This window comes from Silurus meridionalis, chromosome 12, assembly GCF_014805685.1.
Source record: "Silurus meridionalis isolate SWU-2019-XX chromosome 12, ASM1480568v1, whole genome shotgun sequence".
In the NCBI taxonomy this organism is placed as follows: Eukaryota; Metazoa; Chordata; class Actinopteri; order Siluriformes; family Siluridae; genus Silurus; species Silurus meridionalis.
The window spans coordinates 6,077,268-6,089,825 of NC_060895.1; positions in this window are offsets into that span (position 1 = coordinate 6,077,268).

Sequence of the window (12,558 nt, forward strand, 5' to 3'; positions counted from 1 at the left end):
CCATGGGAAGGGGGTGGCAAGAGAAATCTTGCCCAGGGTGCCAAAAATGCTAGAAACGGCCCTGCAACTAGGGATGGGTGATACCAATCATTTTCTTTTTAATCGCAAGATAGCAAGTGTAGCCCGGGGGGGAAGAGGGTATTTAAAAAAGAAACACACACAACAGAAGGTTATTTTATTGTACTTTATTTTATCGCATTGCATTTTAATATTGCATTTGAGTTGTATCTTATTTCATGTGTTCAATGTTGATAATGTAACAGAAAATTGTAAATGTGAAACTGTTGTTTAATATACTTACCTGAGTGAAGAGACAGGATTGGCATAATGGTCTGCATTCGGGAGAAAAGAGGAAAGAGGAAAAAAAAGATGGATGCTGTAAATTGAATGTTCAGTCAATTAGTTAATTAATTAGGCTATACAATTTTTGCATGTCGACGGCAAGAGGACAGTTAAAGAATTTTAAGCGACTGAGGTTTTGAGGTAAAAAAATATCTTATTTGAACTTCACAGTCCTGTTATTTCATTTGTTGTAATCAAAACTGAGTGGGAGAGAAATCCGGGGCTATTGAGACTGTTAAAGTTTCAGGTATGACAAATGCTAGCCTGCGAAATCTCCATGACTAATTGTAACTTCTTAGTAACCGCTCTAAGGTACCTCTGGCAAAGTTAGAGTTCAACACCCCGACGGTGTTCACCAAGCTACTGATACGAGGTGAAAGCGCAAAAAACAATTAGCGCCATGGCAGTGCCTCACTGCTCCTTAGCATCGATTAGGCCTGAGCAAAACCTTATCCCTATAAACGAGAATTTGGTGCATGAGGAATGAACTGAGAGTGCATGCAAATCACTGACGGCTAACTGCCTGGTGTGGAGCAAACAACCTGTCTCTGAACGTGGACAAAACGAAAGAGATGGTTGTGGACTTCAGGAGAGCACAGAGCGACCAATCTCCACTGATTATTGATGGATCCTCAGTGGAGATCGTCAAGAGCACCAAATTCCTTGGTGTTCATCTGGCAGACAACCTCACCTGGTCACTTAACACCAGCTCCATCACCAAGAAAGCCCAGCAGCGTCTATACTTTCTGAGAAGGCTGAGGAAAACCCACCTCCCTCCCCCCATCCTGTCCATGTTCTACAGAGGGACCATTGAGAGCATCTTGAGCAGCTGCATCACTGCCTGGTTTGGGAACTGCACCGTCTCGGACCGCAAGTCCCTACAGAGGATAGTGAGGACAGCTGAGAAGATCATCGGAATCTCTCCCTCTATCATGGACATTTACACTACACGCTGCATCCGCAGCACACAGCATTGTGGACGACCACACACCCCTCACACACACTTTTACACTTCTACCATCAGGAAAACGGTTCAAGCATTCGGCCGCCACAACAAGACTGTGCAACAGTTTCTTCCCACAAGCCATCAGGCTACTCAACACACAGAACTGAAACGGAACTCTCTCAAACACACACACTCACTCAAATGTGTGTAACGAACTGAAAACATTTTTTCCTGGACTTAACACCTAACACACACTCATCACTCATCTCAATCCATTCCACCACCATTCATTTATTTATTATTTATTATTCTTAACAGTACCACTCTCAACTGCTGTTCTTGCACATTTAGGATTTTCATTGTATTATACTGTTTACATGCTGTTTTTGCACCTTCGACTGCTGCTGTATTTTTTTTTGCACTACACTGTTTACACTCACTTCTGGGATATAGTTTAGATTTTTGTATAGTTTTTTACAGTTTTCTTGTACAGTACTGTATAATCTAGTATACAGTAGGTTTACTGGTCGGCGCTATATAGGGTTTTGTGTCTTGTCTTGTGTCGTCTGTCTGCACTGTCTGTCTGCACTGTTTGCACCAGGTTGCACTCTATGCACTTTATGTAACTTGTGTTTTAGCTTAATGTTGTTTTGTTGTTTGTTGTTTAGTGTAGCACCAGGGTTCTGGAGAAACGTTGTCTCATTTTTACTGTGTACTGTGTACCACTGTGTATAGTAGAAATGACAATAAAAGCCTCTTGACTTGACTTGACTTGACATGTTTAAAGGAAGCCAATGCCAGAAGCAGAGCTGTCTTTAAGGACAGGAGTTGTCTAGGCAGGGGTGTCAAACTCAGGTGTAATTATTTTTGGCCCGCGAGGTCATATCAAATGTGTATTAGAGCTGGCCCACCAGTATATAGCACATACACCGCTAATACTGCAAATCCCAGAATGCTTTGTTAGTACGTTGGCACGTTGAGACCGCTGAAAAACTCCGCCTAGTCAGCGCTGAATTTACCCGGAGATTTACAGACTTTAAAGCCCAGAAATGCAGATTTAAACTGCTCAGTGATACGTTTGTGGTTGACGTGGAAAGCGCACCAACCATCCTCCAAATGGAGCTGATTAAACTCTCTCTAGTGCAGAGACACGCAGTTTCCATGTTTCCTCCCCGACACACTGCTCCAACTCCGTATCCAAGCTGCTCAAACGCTCTCTATGTATACCAGCAAATATCTGTGTGAGTAACTGTTCTCTTTAATGAAGATGAACAAAACACCACTCAGGACTCTCACTGATGAACACCTTCACTCAATACTCAGCTCAGGCCAGGGCCTAAACCCCAGACATTGATGCATGCACATCTAAGAAGAGATGTGCATTAAAGTAAATCAGAGTGTAAAAACTGAGCTTGAATGAATGATGTCTTATGCACTTTTTTTACTCCAAGGCATGGACTGGTAATAGTTAACAGATTGCTTTTTTTTTTTAATTAAAGGGAATTATTATAATTTTTTGGTTGTTTTGTTGTTGGCCTGTGAAAAAAGATTTACATTAAAAAGTCATTCGAAAGGCTACAGAGAGAGAGAGAGAGAGAGAGAGAGAGAGAGAGACATAAGAAACGAATACCACTGATGTGTGTTTTATTTAAAATTCAATTTCTCGTGTTTATAATATTAAACTTTGGTTGTTCCAGATTCAATGTTTATGCAAAACTAAAGTTTGAAATACGAAATGGTTTAAAATCTGGAGAGACGGGAAACATGCAAAATTGCAGTAAATTTTTGAATAAATATTGAGTTTGGCCCACTGTGAATTTGAGTTTGACACCCCTGCCCTAGGGGCTCAAAAGGCTGTTGGGCCAGCACCTCCAGCACCATGGAGAGCACCAAGGACTACACTTTTGGGGGCATCCTCGTCCTAAAGCGAGAAGAACATAGGACAGTGGGCGTTTTTGCGCAAGGCGAAGAGATACACGGCCACCCGGCTGAACCTCTTCCATAGCAGCCCCACTATCTTAGGGTGGAGGCACCACTCTCCATAGAGTAGGTTCCCCCTCGACAAAAGGTCTGCGCCCCTGTTCAGAATGCCCGGGATGTAAGTCGCCCATAACCACAGAAAATAGACTGCTCCATACCAACAGCTTGTGAGGTAGATCATAAAGCTTGGAGGAGCGCATCCACGTGCCGCCATACACCTGTGCGTCAACGTGACATAGCGGCAAAGATCGCGCAACGGGCTGAGATGAAGAGATAAGGTCCACTTCATGAAAGCCCTCATTCTCAGAAAGCCTATAGACAGCCGAACCATAATACCCTGTAATCTAATTTTTTTAATCGGCTATAATCAGCCAATAATCTATGTATGTCAGGATCTTGAGGTCTGATGTTTTCAGCGTCGCTGCACACAGACAGAAAGTCCTTGGACTCAGTGCGAGCCCAAATGGAAGGACTGTAAATTCGTAAAACATGCCTTGGTAGGCTAAAAGAAGGAGTCTTATGTGCGGAGGATAGATGCTTATATGGAAAGTAGCATCGCTTAGATCGATTGAGCTGAAGCAATCGTTCTGTTTTATTGAACGTACAAGAGAGCCGTGTGATAGCATTCTGAAACGTTTGCTCAGAATAGTACGGAGAAAACTGTCCCTTTTTGGGATCAGGAAATAGCGAGAGTAAAAGCCCTGATTGCTTAGGAGCGGGGCTACAACTCGAACCGGCCCCTTCTCGAGGAGGGATGAGATTTCATCTTTCAGAATGTGAGCGGAGCTCTTGTCCGTGTGGGACAAAATATCTCAGCTGAAATGCAGGGGTGCCCAGGCAAACTGAAGTCTGTTACCCCTTGTGATTGCGTGAATCACTCATTCGGTGGTGGACTGCCTAGAGTCAGGCGGCCGGATTGCTCATTACTGCATGTCGCCCCTAGTTCACCCACTAGATGGTGACATGCAGGGGTCTAGAGAGAAATTCTCTCTCAGAAATAAATTTATTAGATTCATTAGCTTTTTGATCTTTTTGAACTTTTTATTTTTTTGTGTGTTTGTGAAACACTGGGGCCGGAGCCTTTATTAAATTTGTGAGAAGAGTGTGAAGGGGGCTGTGTGGTAACACTGCTTGCACACTTTTCTCAAATCCTTCCCGTGGACGACACGGGGAACAGTGAAGCCTGTGTGTAATAGAGATCGGCACTCACTAGCAGGGGGGCTGACCCTGCCGAAAAAGAGCCTCCTTCTTTTGAACAGGTAAACATGGAGGGCAGAACAGGTGTCTGGAGGGCTGGCTGCCCATGAACGCGGACCGAAAGCCCCCTGTGGCCAAGCATCAGGCCAACCGTTTATGTTTAGGATCAGGAGGAGCAGGGTTAGGGGGCTTCTTCACTGTGGCCGCAGCAGGTGTGTTAGGCAGCCGCACAGAGAGCATCTGACGAGGCATCATCTTCCTTCTTATCATCGCATCCCTGCTGCATTAATGCAACGGCAGGGCCGGTTGGGTGTCATGCGATGGAAGGCTCGATAACAGGGGGGTCACCCATGCCGAGACTCGCCATATACTTAACTTTAAGACCCGCAAGACCGTGTTTCAGGTCAAGCGGATCTCCCCAGCAATACTATGTGTTTTGCACATGCATGGAGAACAGGAAAAAGCTGCTTTATAGGGCCGTTAGGAGTACCAATAAGCTTACCATCATACATGTCTCTCTCCTGATCCGAAGCATTCTGGAGAGCCGGCCATTCGATAATGAGGCGCACGGCAGCGCATTCACAAAGCTCCAGAAGTACAGATTAAGGCAGGGCAGAGGGAGCCTGAGGGGCCACATACGATAGGATGAGCTCCTCTTCATCCGAGCCGACAAGGAGATCTACCTCGTCCTCATCCCCTGAACCGGTCGGTCTATCAGAGAAATGGTGGTCGGCCGGTAATGAATCCTCGAACGGAGACGGGCACAGGACCGCCTAGTTCGAGGAAGCGGCATTGCCTTCCCCCCCCCCCAAGTCAGACAACTCAAAGTCGACGCATTGCGTGGTGGCTACTTTGAGCTTTTTCGGGAGTGCTAAACAGTGGCTACAGATTTTGGGAAGGTTGATAACTTCTTGAGCATGTTTAGGACCCAGGCAGACAAGGCAGAAGGAATCGGAATCCCTAGCGGCAATGAGCGCGCCGCACGCGACTGGGCAGTCTCGCGACAGGTTGTCCACCGGTGTAGCCGGCACCGACTTAGAAAGCGCCATTAAAAAATTTATGAAATAGGTGAGCAGCCTATAAAAAAAGTGTGAGCGTGGCAGATTGATTGTTAGACAACTATAACATGCAACTTCATTGTAAACTGGAGTGAAATAACTCCAGATTATGCGCAGCCATGCACTCAGGCGCTGAGTGCTTTGACCGAGTGAGCGAACGCTGTCATGATAAGCAGTGGTTCAGCAGCTAAAGATACAGTTCCCATTGACAGTCCTATTTAAGTATTATAAATATGTATATACTATACGGAGTATTAATTTTTAAATATTCCAAATTAAAAACAGATAGGATCGATACTTCTATTTGAGAATTGATCTTTTGGATACAATGCCAGTATAAAAAATATCTGTACTTTAGGATCGATCTGCCCATCCCTACCTGTATTACCAATACTAATAACTGCTTTTGGAAGACAAGTTTTGTAGTCTACAAAACTTGTCTTCCAAAAGCAGTTATTAGTTCCCAATACTTTGGTTGTAAAAGAATTAAAAGTAAATAAAAGAAAATCTCACATTCTGATATTCACATGCCTTAAGGCAAAGGGACACAAAATAGATCCCTCATTACTATATCTATTTAAATATCTGCTAGTAAATACAGATATTTCCCTGTGTGTGTATATACACTGCCCTCCAGACAACCTTCTAAAAAATGTGGGGGGGGAAACCCCCACTTGTTTTTCAAATAAAAACTTTTTCATTAGTGATTTTTTATAAATTGATTTGTATTAGGGCTGTAAAAATGTATTCGTTAATAATGTGTTAGCACGAATAAACTTCGATGGCACACATTTTATTAATGCGCAATTAATTGGGCCATTTTTGGTTTGGCCCGTGCGTAGCCCGTGGTTGGAGAAATGGAGATGGGGCAATGGACAGTGAAGCATGCAGCAGCAAACAGAAATGGAGAGTGTAAAAGGTCTTCTGAACGGAAAATTCATATACAAAGCGATGTCTGATGGTTCTGTCTACAAAATCTGTCCGCAAACACGTTGAGTTTAAAATATCACTTGATGGCGAAGCAATACAACTGATTCAGATGCTTTTCTTCCCCTTGCCAAACTCAGATCATACTAGATTTATAGCAGTGGAGATGGATAGAAAACTCCACAAGCAATAGACTCACTACAGTGATAGCTAAATGGGTGGCTACATATTCCAGCCTTCACTGAGCTATTACAGTTTCGCTCCAGAACAGCCCATTTGACAGCGCCTTGGCAAAATGCAGAAATGCAAAAAGGGGCTATTTCAAGCATAGCTCAGCAAAAGCCAAGATCGAATAGCAGCAACTTGCACATCTTCAAAGGAATAAGTCAATCACACAGGTTGTGTCAACTAAGTGGAACATCACCCTGGAAATAAAAAAAAAGTCTTAAAATAAATCAAGATCCATTGAGAGATGCACTGGCCTACATGCAAGCAACATAAACATGCCAACAGAAGCTGAACTGGATAAACTTAAGAGGTTGTGCTGTGCTGAAACACTGCAGGTAATTTATTGATACTCTCATTTATTATATGTGTTTCTCAATCAAAGTAAGGTTGTATCAAAATTAGGGAAGTGTTCGCATGTGTGTGTCATTAAAAGTTGAAATACAGTAATCCCCCGGTGGTTACGTTCCAAAATGCCCTCGATAAACTAAAAACCGCAACAAATGGACGCCACCCCAAAAAAGCTTGATAACTTTGGTGGTCTAGTGGTTAAGATGCAGCGCTCTCACCGCTGCGACCCGGGTTCGATTCCCGGTCAGGGAACCATCCCCAGCCACTCTCAGTGCCGGTCCCAAGCCTGCATAAATTGGGGAGGGTTGCGTTAGGAAGGGCATCCAGCGTAAAACATTTGCCAAATCAAAACGTGCGGAGGATCCGCTGTGGCGACCCCTAACGGGAGAAGCTGAAAGACAGAAAACTTTCTTTTGCTCAACTCAGATAAGACGGAAATACTTTTACTAGGACCACATGCAGCTAGAAGCAAACTTTTTCGATTACGTAGCATCTCTGGGAGAGGCGGTGTCTCGGCGGTGTCTTGGCGGTTAGTGCCTCAGTGGGACCTATCTTTGGTTTTGGAGGCCCTTTCTCATCACCCCTTAGAGCCGGTGGATGGCATAGGGCTGAAATTTCTTTCTTTTAAGACAGCACTGCTTGTGGCTCTAGTGACTGCTAAGCGTGTGAGTGAGCTGCAAGCCCTGTCTGTCAGTCCATCCTGCTTACAGTTTGCCCAGGGACTCATGAAGGTTTCCTTTCGCCCTAACCCGGCGTTTGTACCTAAAGTGGTGGATTCTTCTTATAGATGTCCCGTTACGGTACTTTTGGCTTTCCACCCTCCTCCGTTTTCATCTCAGGAGGAGGAGAGATTGAGTTCCTTGTGCCCAGTGCGGGCCCGCCATACGTATGTACGTACCCCTCACAAAGGGAAGCCGTTGTCGAGACAGCGGCTGTCCCACTGGATTGTGGAGGCTATATCTCTAGCGTATGAATGCAGTGGTTCTCAGGCACCTGCGGGTCTGAGGGCCCACTCTACTAGAGGGATGGCGACATCATGGGCCCTACTTAAGAGAGTTTCTGTTCAGGACATTTGTGCAGCGGCTGATTGGGCTTCACCGCACACCTTTGTGCGGTTTTATAGACTGGATGTGTCTGAGTCATCCTTGGCACATGCGGTGCGGGGAGCCAGACATCCTGAGCCCATGTGATTGGGCGTAGCGGGATCATGTGCAATCCGGGAGTGGTCTATATCTCCCATAGTGAAACACCGAGCGAAGTTAGAAAAAGAATGATGGGTTACTAACGTAATCCCGGGTTCTTTGATAACAGAGTGAGGTGTTTCACCAGCACTTCCCTCCTTGCATGGGGACGGGAAGAAATCTCGCTGCAATGATGTTAGAAGGGGACAACCTGAGAGATAAAGATGGGGAGGAGCCTGATCTCAGGTCGACTTGTCTGTCAAGACAGACATGGTGTCATTGGAGCTTCCATAGTAGGTCACGCCTAAAGCGATTCCCATAGTGAAACACCTCACTCTGTTATCAAAGAACCCGGGATTACGTTAGTAACCCATCGTTATTTCTTAGGTAAAGGATCTGGAGGGTTAATGGATATATAGTTTAGTTTGGTGAACTGGGATATTTGTTTGCTGTCGTCCCCTCACTCTCACACGTTCACTCAGGTTTATTGACGGTGGTGTGGTGGGTCGTCTCTTATCCCAGAGATCCCTCATGTTGGTGTTACCTTCTGGTTCTCCCTTTTAGCTATGCTGCCATAGCGAGTCTTGCCGGAGTCCAAACTGCACAGTGACATTAACTTTCAAACAACAATAAGGACACTTAATAATCCATATCCTTCTTTACCTGTCACCCCTCTTCTCTCTCTCTCTCTCTCTCTCTCTCTCTCTCTCTCTCTCTCAGTTGAGTTAAACATGCTCCTGAGGTTCCAGTGACCACTGTTCCTGCCCCTCTTCCCTCCGTGGATCTTCCCACTTCGTCCAGGCCTGCCTTTGGATAGTGTTCTCTTCGATTGGAGGCCGCTCTGTGCAGCTTGGGACGGTTTCTCATCAACGCCTTGGGTGGTTCCATGAAATTCTGGAGTAAGAATGGGCGCTTTGAGGATGGATTGGACTGTATTTAATGTCAACAGTCTCCTACACTGACTCAGGACTACAGTTTGCCTCTAATCACCACCACTGTACCCTGCAACATCGTATATCTGCTATAAATGGACATTCGGTGCAACCCAGATGAGGATGGGTTCCCTCTTGAGTCTGGTTCATCTCATGGTTTCTCCTTATGCCTTTTAGGGGAGTTTTTCCTTGCCACAGACTTAGTGACTTAGGTCACTTGCTGCAGCTAAAGCCTGTCACATATAACACCCGGTCCTCACTTCATTTTCAATTAAGCATTCCTTAAACCAACTCTGCATTTGGTCTTGCATCTTTTTAATCTTTTTAATCACGACTGGAAAATACTCTCAAACTGGATAAATTAATTCCAACTTCATCCTTTAAAAATATTATATCATATTTGTTCATGGACATATGCAGTTGCTTCTCTAAATAATTTTGTTTTAAAATGTATGTATGTAACTGTTAACCTGTATGTATTTTTAACGTTTTTATTTATTTTAGCCCAACTTCCCTTTTCCTAAGTGGTTATTCCACTTGTCAGGCCGCCATTGTAAATAAGAACCTGTTCTTAATGACTTGCCTGTAAAAAATAAAGGTAAAAAACCCCCCCAAAAAACAGTTGATCACCGGCTTGCTCATCAGGGACAAACTTACTTATAAAGAACATATTCACTTTTAATCACCACATTATCTGTGTAAAGCTGTTTTGAGACAATGTTCATTGTTAAAAGCGCAATACAAATAAAAATAAATTTAATTTAATTGAAAAATTTAATTGAATTGAAAAATGCTATTTTATGTATACAGTAGTGTAATGTATTAACATTCAACTTCATTTTATAATTAATAATTATATTTATTTATAGATTTCATTATTTTTCAAATAAAACTCCATAAAAACAATTCCCTATAAGTTTTTTGGTTTATAGTGCTAGAGAACGGGAAAATCAGGGAAACAATTTAGTTATGTGGCAAATGCAATTCCGTGATAAACCGGGGGTGCGAGATTCGTAAGGCGAATACCCCTATAAATCAGAAATCAGAAACTCAGTGCAAAGAAAGATAAGTAATTGGAACCTGGTATTTCTATGTTCTTTTTTGTTCACATGTCTAATAGACATTAACAAGTTTTTCATTTTTTTAATTTTTTTTATATATGACCTTTGAAACATGTCTAGTCTTCATGCTCTATGTTGAGTTTGGTCCATGCCAATGTTGATTAGAGTATTTAAAACTTGATACGTTTTAGTTGAAGGTTTATTTAGAACAGATGCAAATGTAGAATTAAGTTGTAATTAATCAAGAGTTAAATCATGAAGTTTTTGAAATTTTGGAAACCTTCCTTCACAACATTTTGATTTGTAATATCTTTCTTTTTACTCCATTACAATTTATGAAATAATTGTTGTTCCTGAAACCAAAACCATAAGCCCATGGTTCTTTCAAGAGTGTGTGGAGTAAGAATTCTTTCTGTGTATAACAATAGGTAACTCTCTAAAATATCTCTATAAAATTTCTTTGATGTGCAGGAGAATAAAACACTAAATTATGTAAATGATTAAAATATAGTTTTCATTGATCAATACTTTTATTTGTGATACTTAAGTCCATTTAAAAGTGACTGCTTTTGTACTTTTACTCAAGTACAAATGTAGACTAAACCTTTTGTACTTTTACTTGAATAAAACTTTCTTTCAGCTTCTCCTGTTAGGGGTCGCCACAGCAGATCATCCGTATTCATGATACTCGTGTTTGACTTGGCCCGTTTTTACGCTGGATGCCCTTCCTAACGCAACCCTCCCCATTTATCCGGGCTTGGGACTGGCACTAAGAGTGCACTGGCTTGTGCAACCCTAATGACTGTGGTCGGTTCCCTGACCGGGGATCGAACCCGGGCCGCAGAGGTAAGAGCGCCACAGCCTAACCACTAGACCACCAGGGAACTGTACTTTTACTTGAATAATAAGTGAAAATCGGATTAGTACTTTTAGTCAACTGCTTATCATATTGTGGTAAGTTGTATATACAAGTAGTCTCTGACTTACAATGAAGATGTGTTTCAATGACCCCATCGTAACTAAATATCGTAAGTTGGGACATGGCCTAGCCTACACAGAAGCCAAAGAATGGTGATCATTATGGGGTAGTATACTGCTATATTATATATAGCTATATAGTATATTGCGGTACATAATTTAGCAAAACAATTTACAGTACTGCACTCTATAAACTATATTGCCAAGTCTGAACAAACTGATGAAGACAACCAGGTTTGAGGCTGAAATATTGTGGTACTTGTAATGAACACAAAAAAACTCAACGAACCATCAGACAATTAATTTTTTTTATTGTTAACCAATGCTAAAACCTTTAACACAAGAAAGATTCTCGTTGACCTTCCGAAATCAGATAACACAGCACACATTGTTGAGCTTATAAAACTAGGAGCTACTAACCATATAGACTGTAAAAGACTGTAGAAAGAACATCACTTATAATCTTATACTCCAGTGCTCATGTTAGTTCTCACTCTCCAGTGTTCTGTATTGTTGAAAGATTTATGATCAAACTCTTGATGTCACCCAAAATGAGGATGGGTTCCCCTTTTGAGTCTGGTTCCTCTCAAGGTTTCTAAGGGAGTTTTTCCTTGCCACAGTCGCCACGGCTGCTCATCAGGGACAAATTCACACCATTCACCTTAACTGTTGATTTGTGTAAAGCTGCTTTGAGACAATGTCTGTTGTGAAAAGCGCTATACAAATAAACCTGACTTGACTTGACTTGACATTGTAGTTAGCACCTGATACACACTGTGAGATATTGTTGGCTGCTTTATGGATCATTTTGCTTTTTGTGTTGAATCTTTTAGTTTTGGATGGCAATTTGACATAATTTCATCCATAACTTTTTTATACAGCAGGTAAAATAAGAATTGAACATGTCACCATTTTTCTCAGGAAATATATTTCTAAAGGTTCTACTGACAGGAAATTTTCACATGTTGCTAACAACCCATGCAGTCCACACTGCATAAGAAATCAAACCATAGATGCTCATAAACTTATGTTATGTTATGTGTAATAATGTGAAATGACACCTTGAAAAAGTATTAAACACAAGAAGAAAGGGAAGTGCAAAAAAAGCATGGAAAGCCAAGACACCAGCTGACATCAATAATTAATTAGAAAGCAATCCTGCTTCTTGTCAGTGCAAATTAATATCAGCTGGTTTCAGTCCCAACTGATGGCCTGTATAAAGGTGTCTCATTACCAAGGTGTCACACAAGAAACAAGCAAAGAGCTCTTGCAAGACCTTAACAACCCTAGTGTATTTGAAACATACTGATGGCTTTGGAAATAAAAGGATTCCAAATCTTCTGAATATTGCAGTGAGCACTGTTGGGGCCATAATCCAGA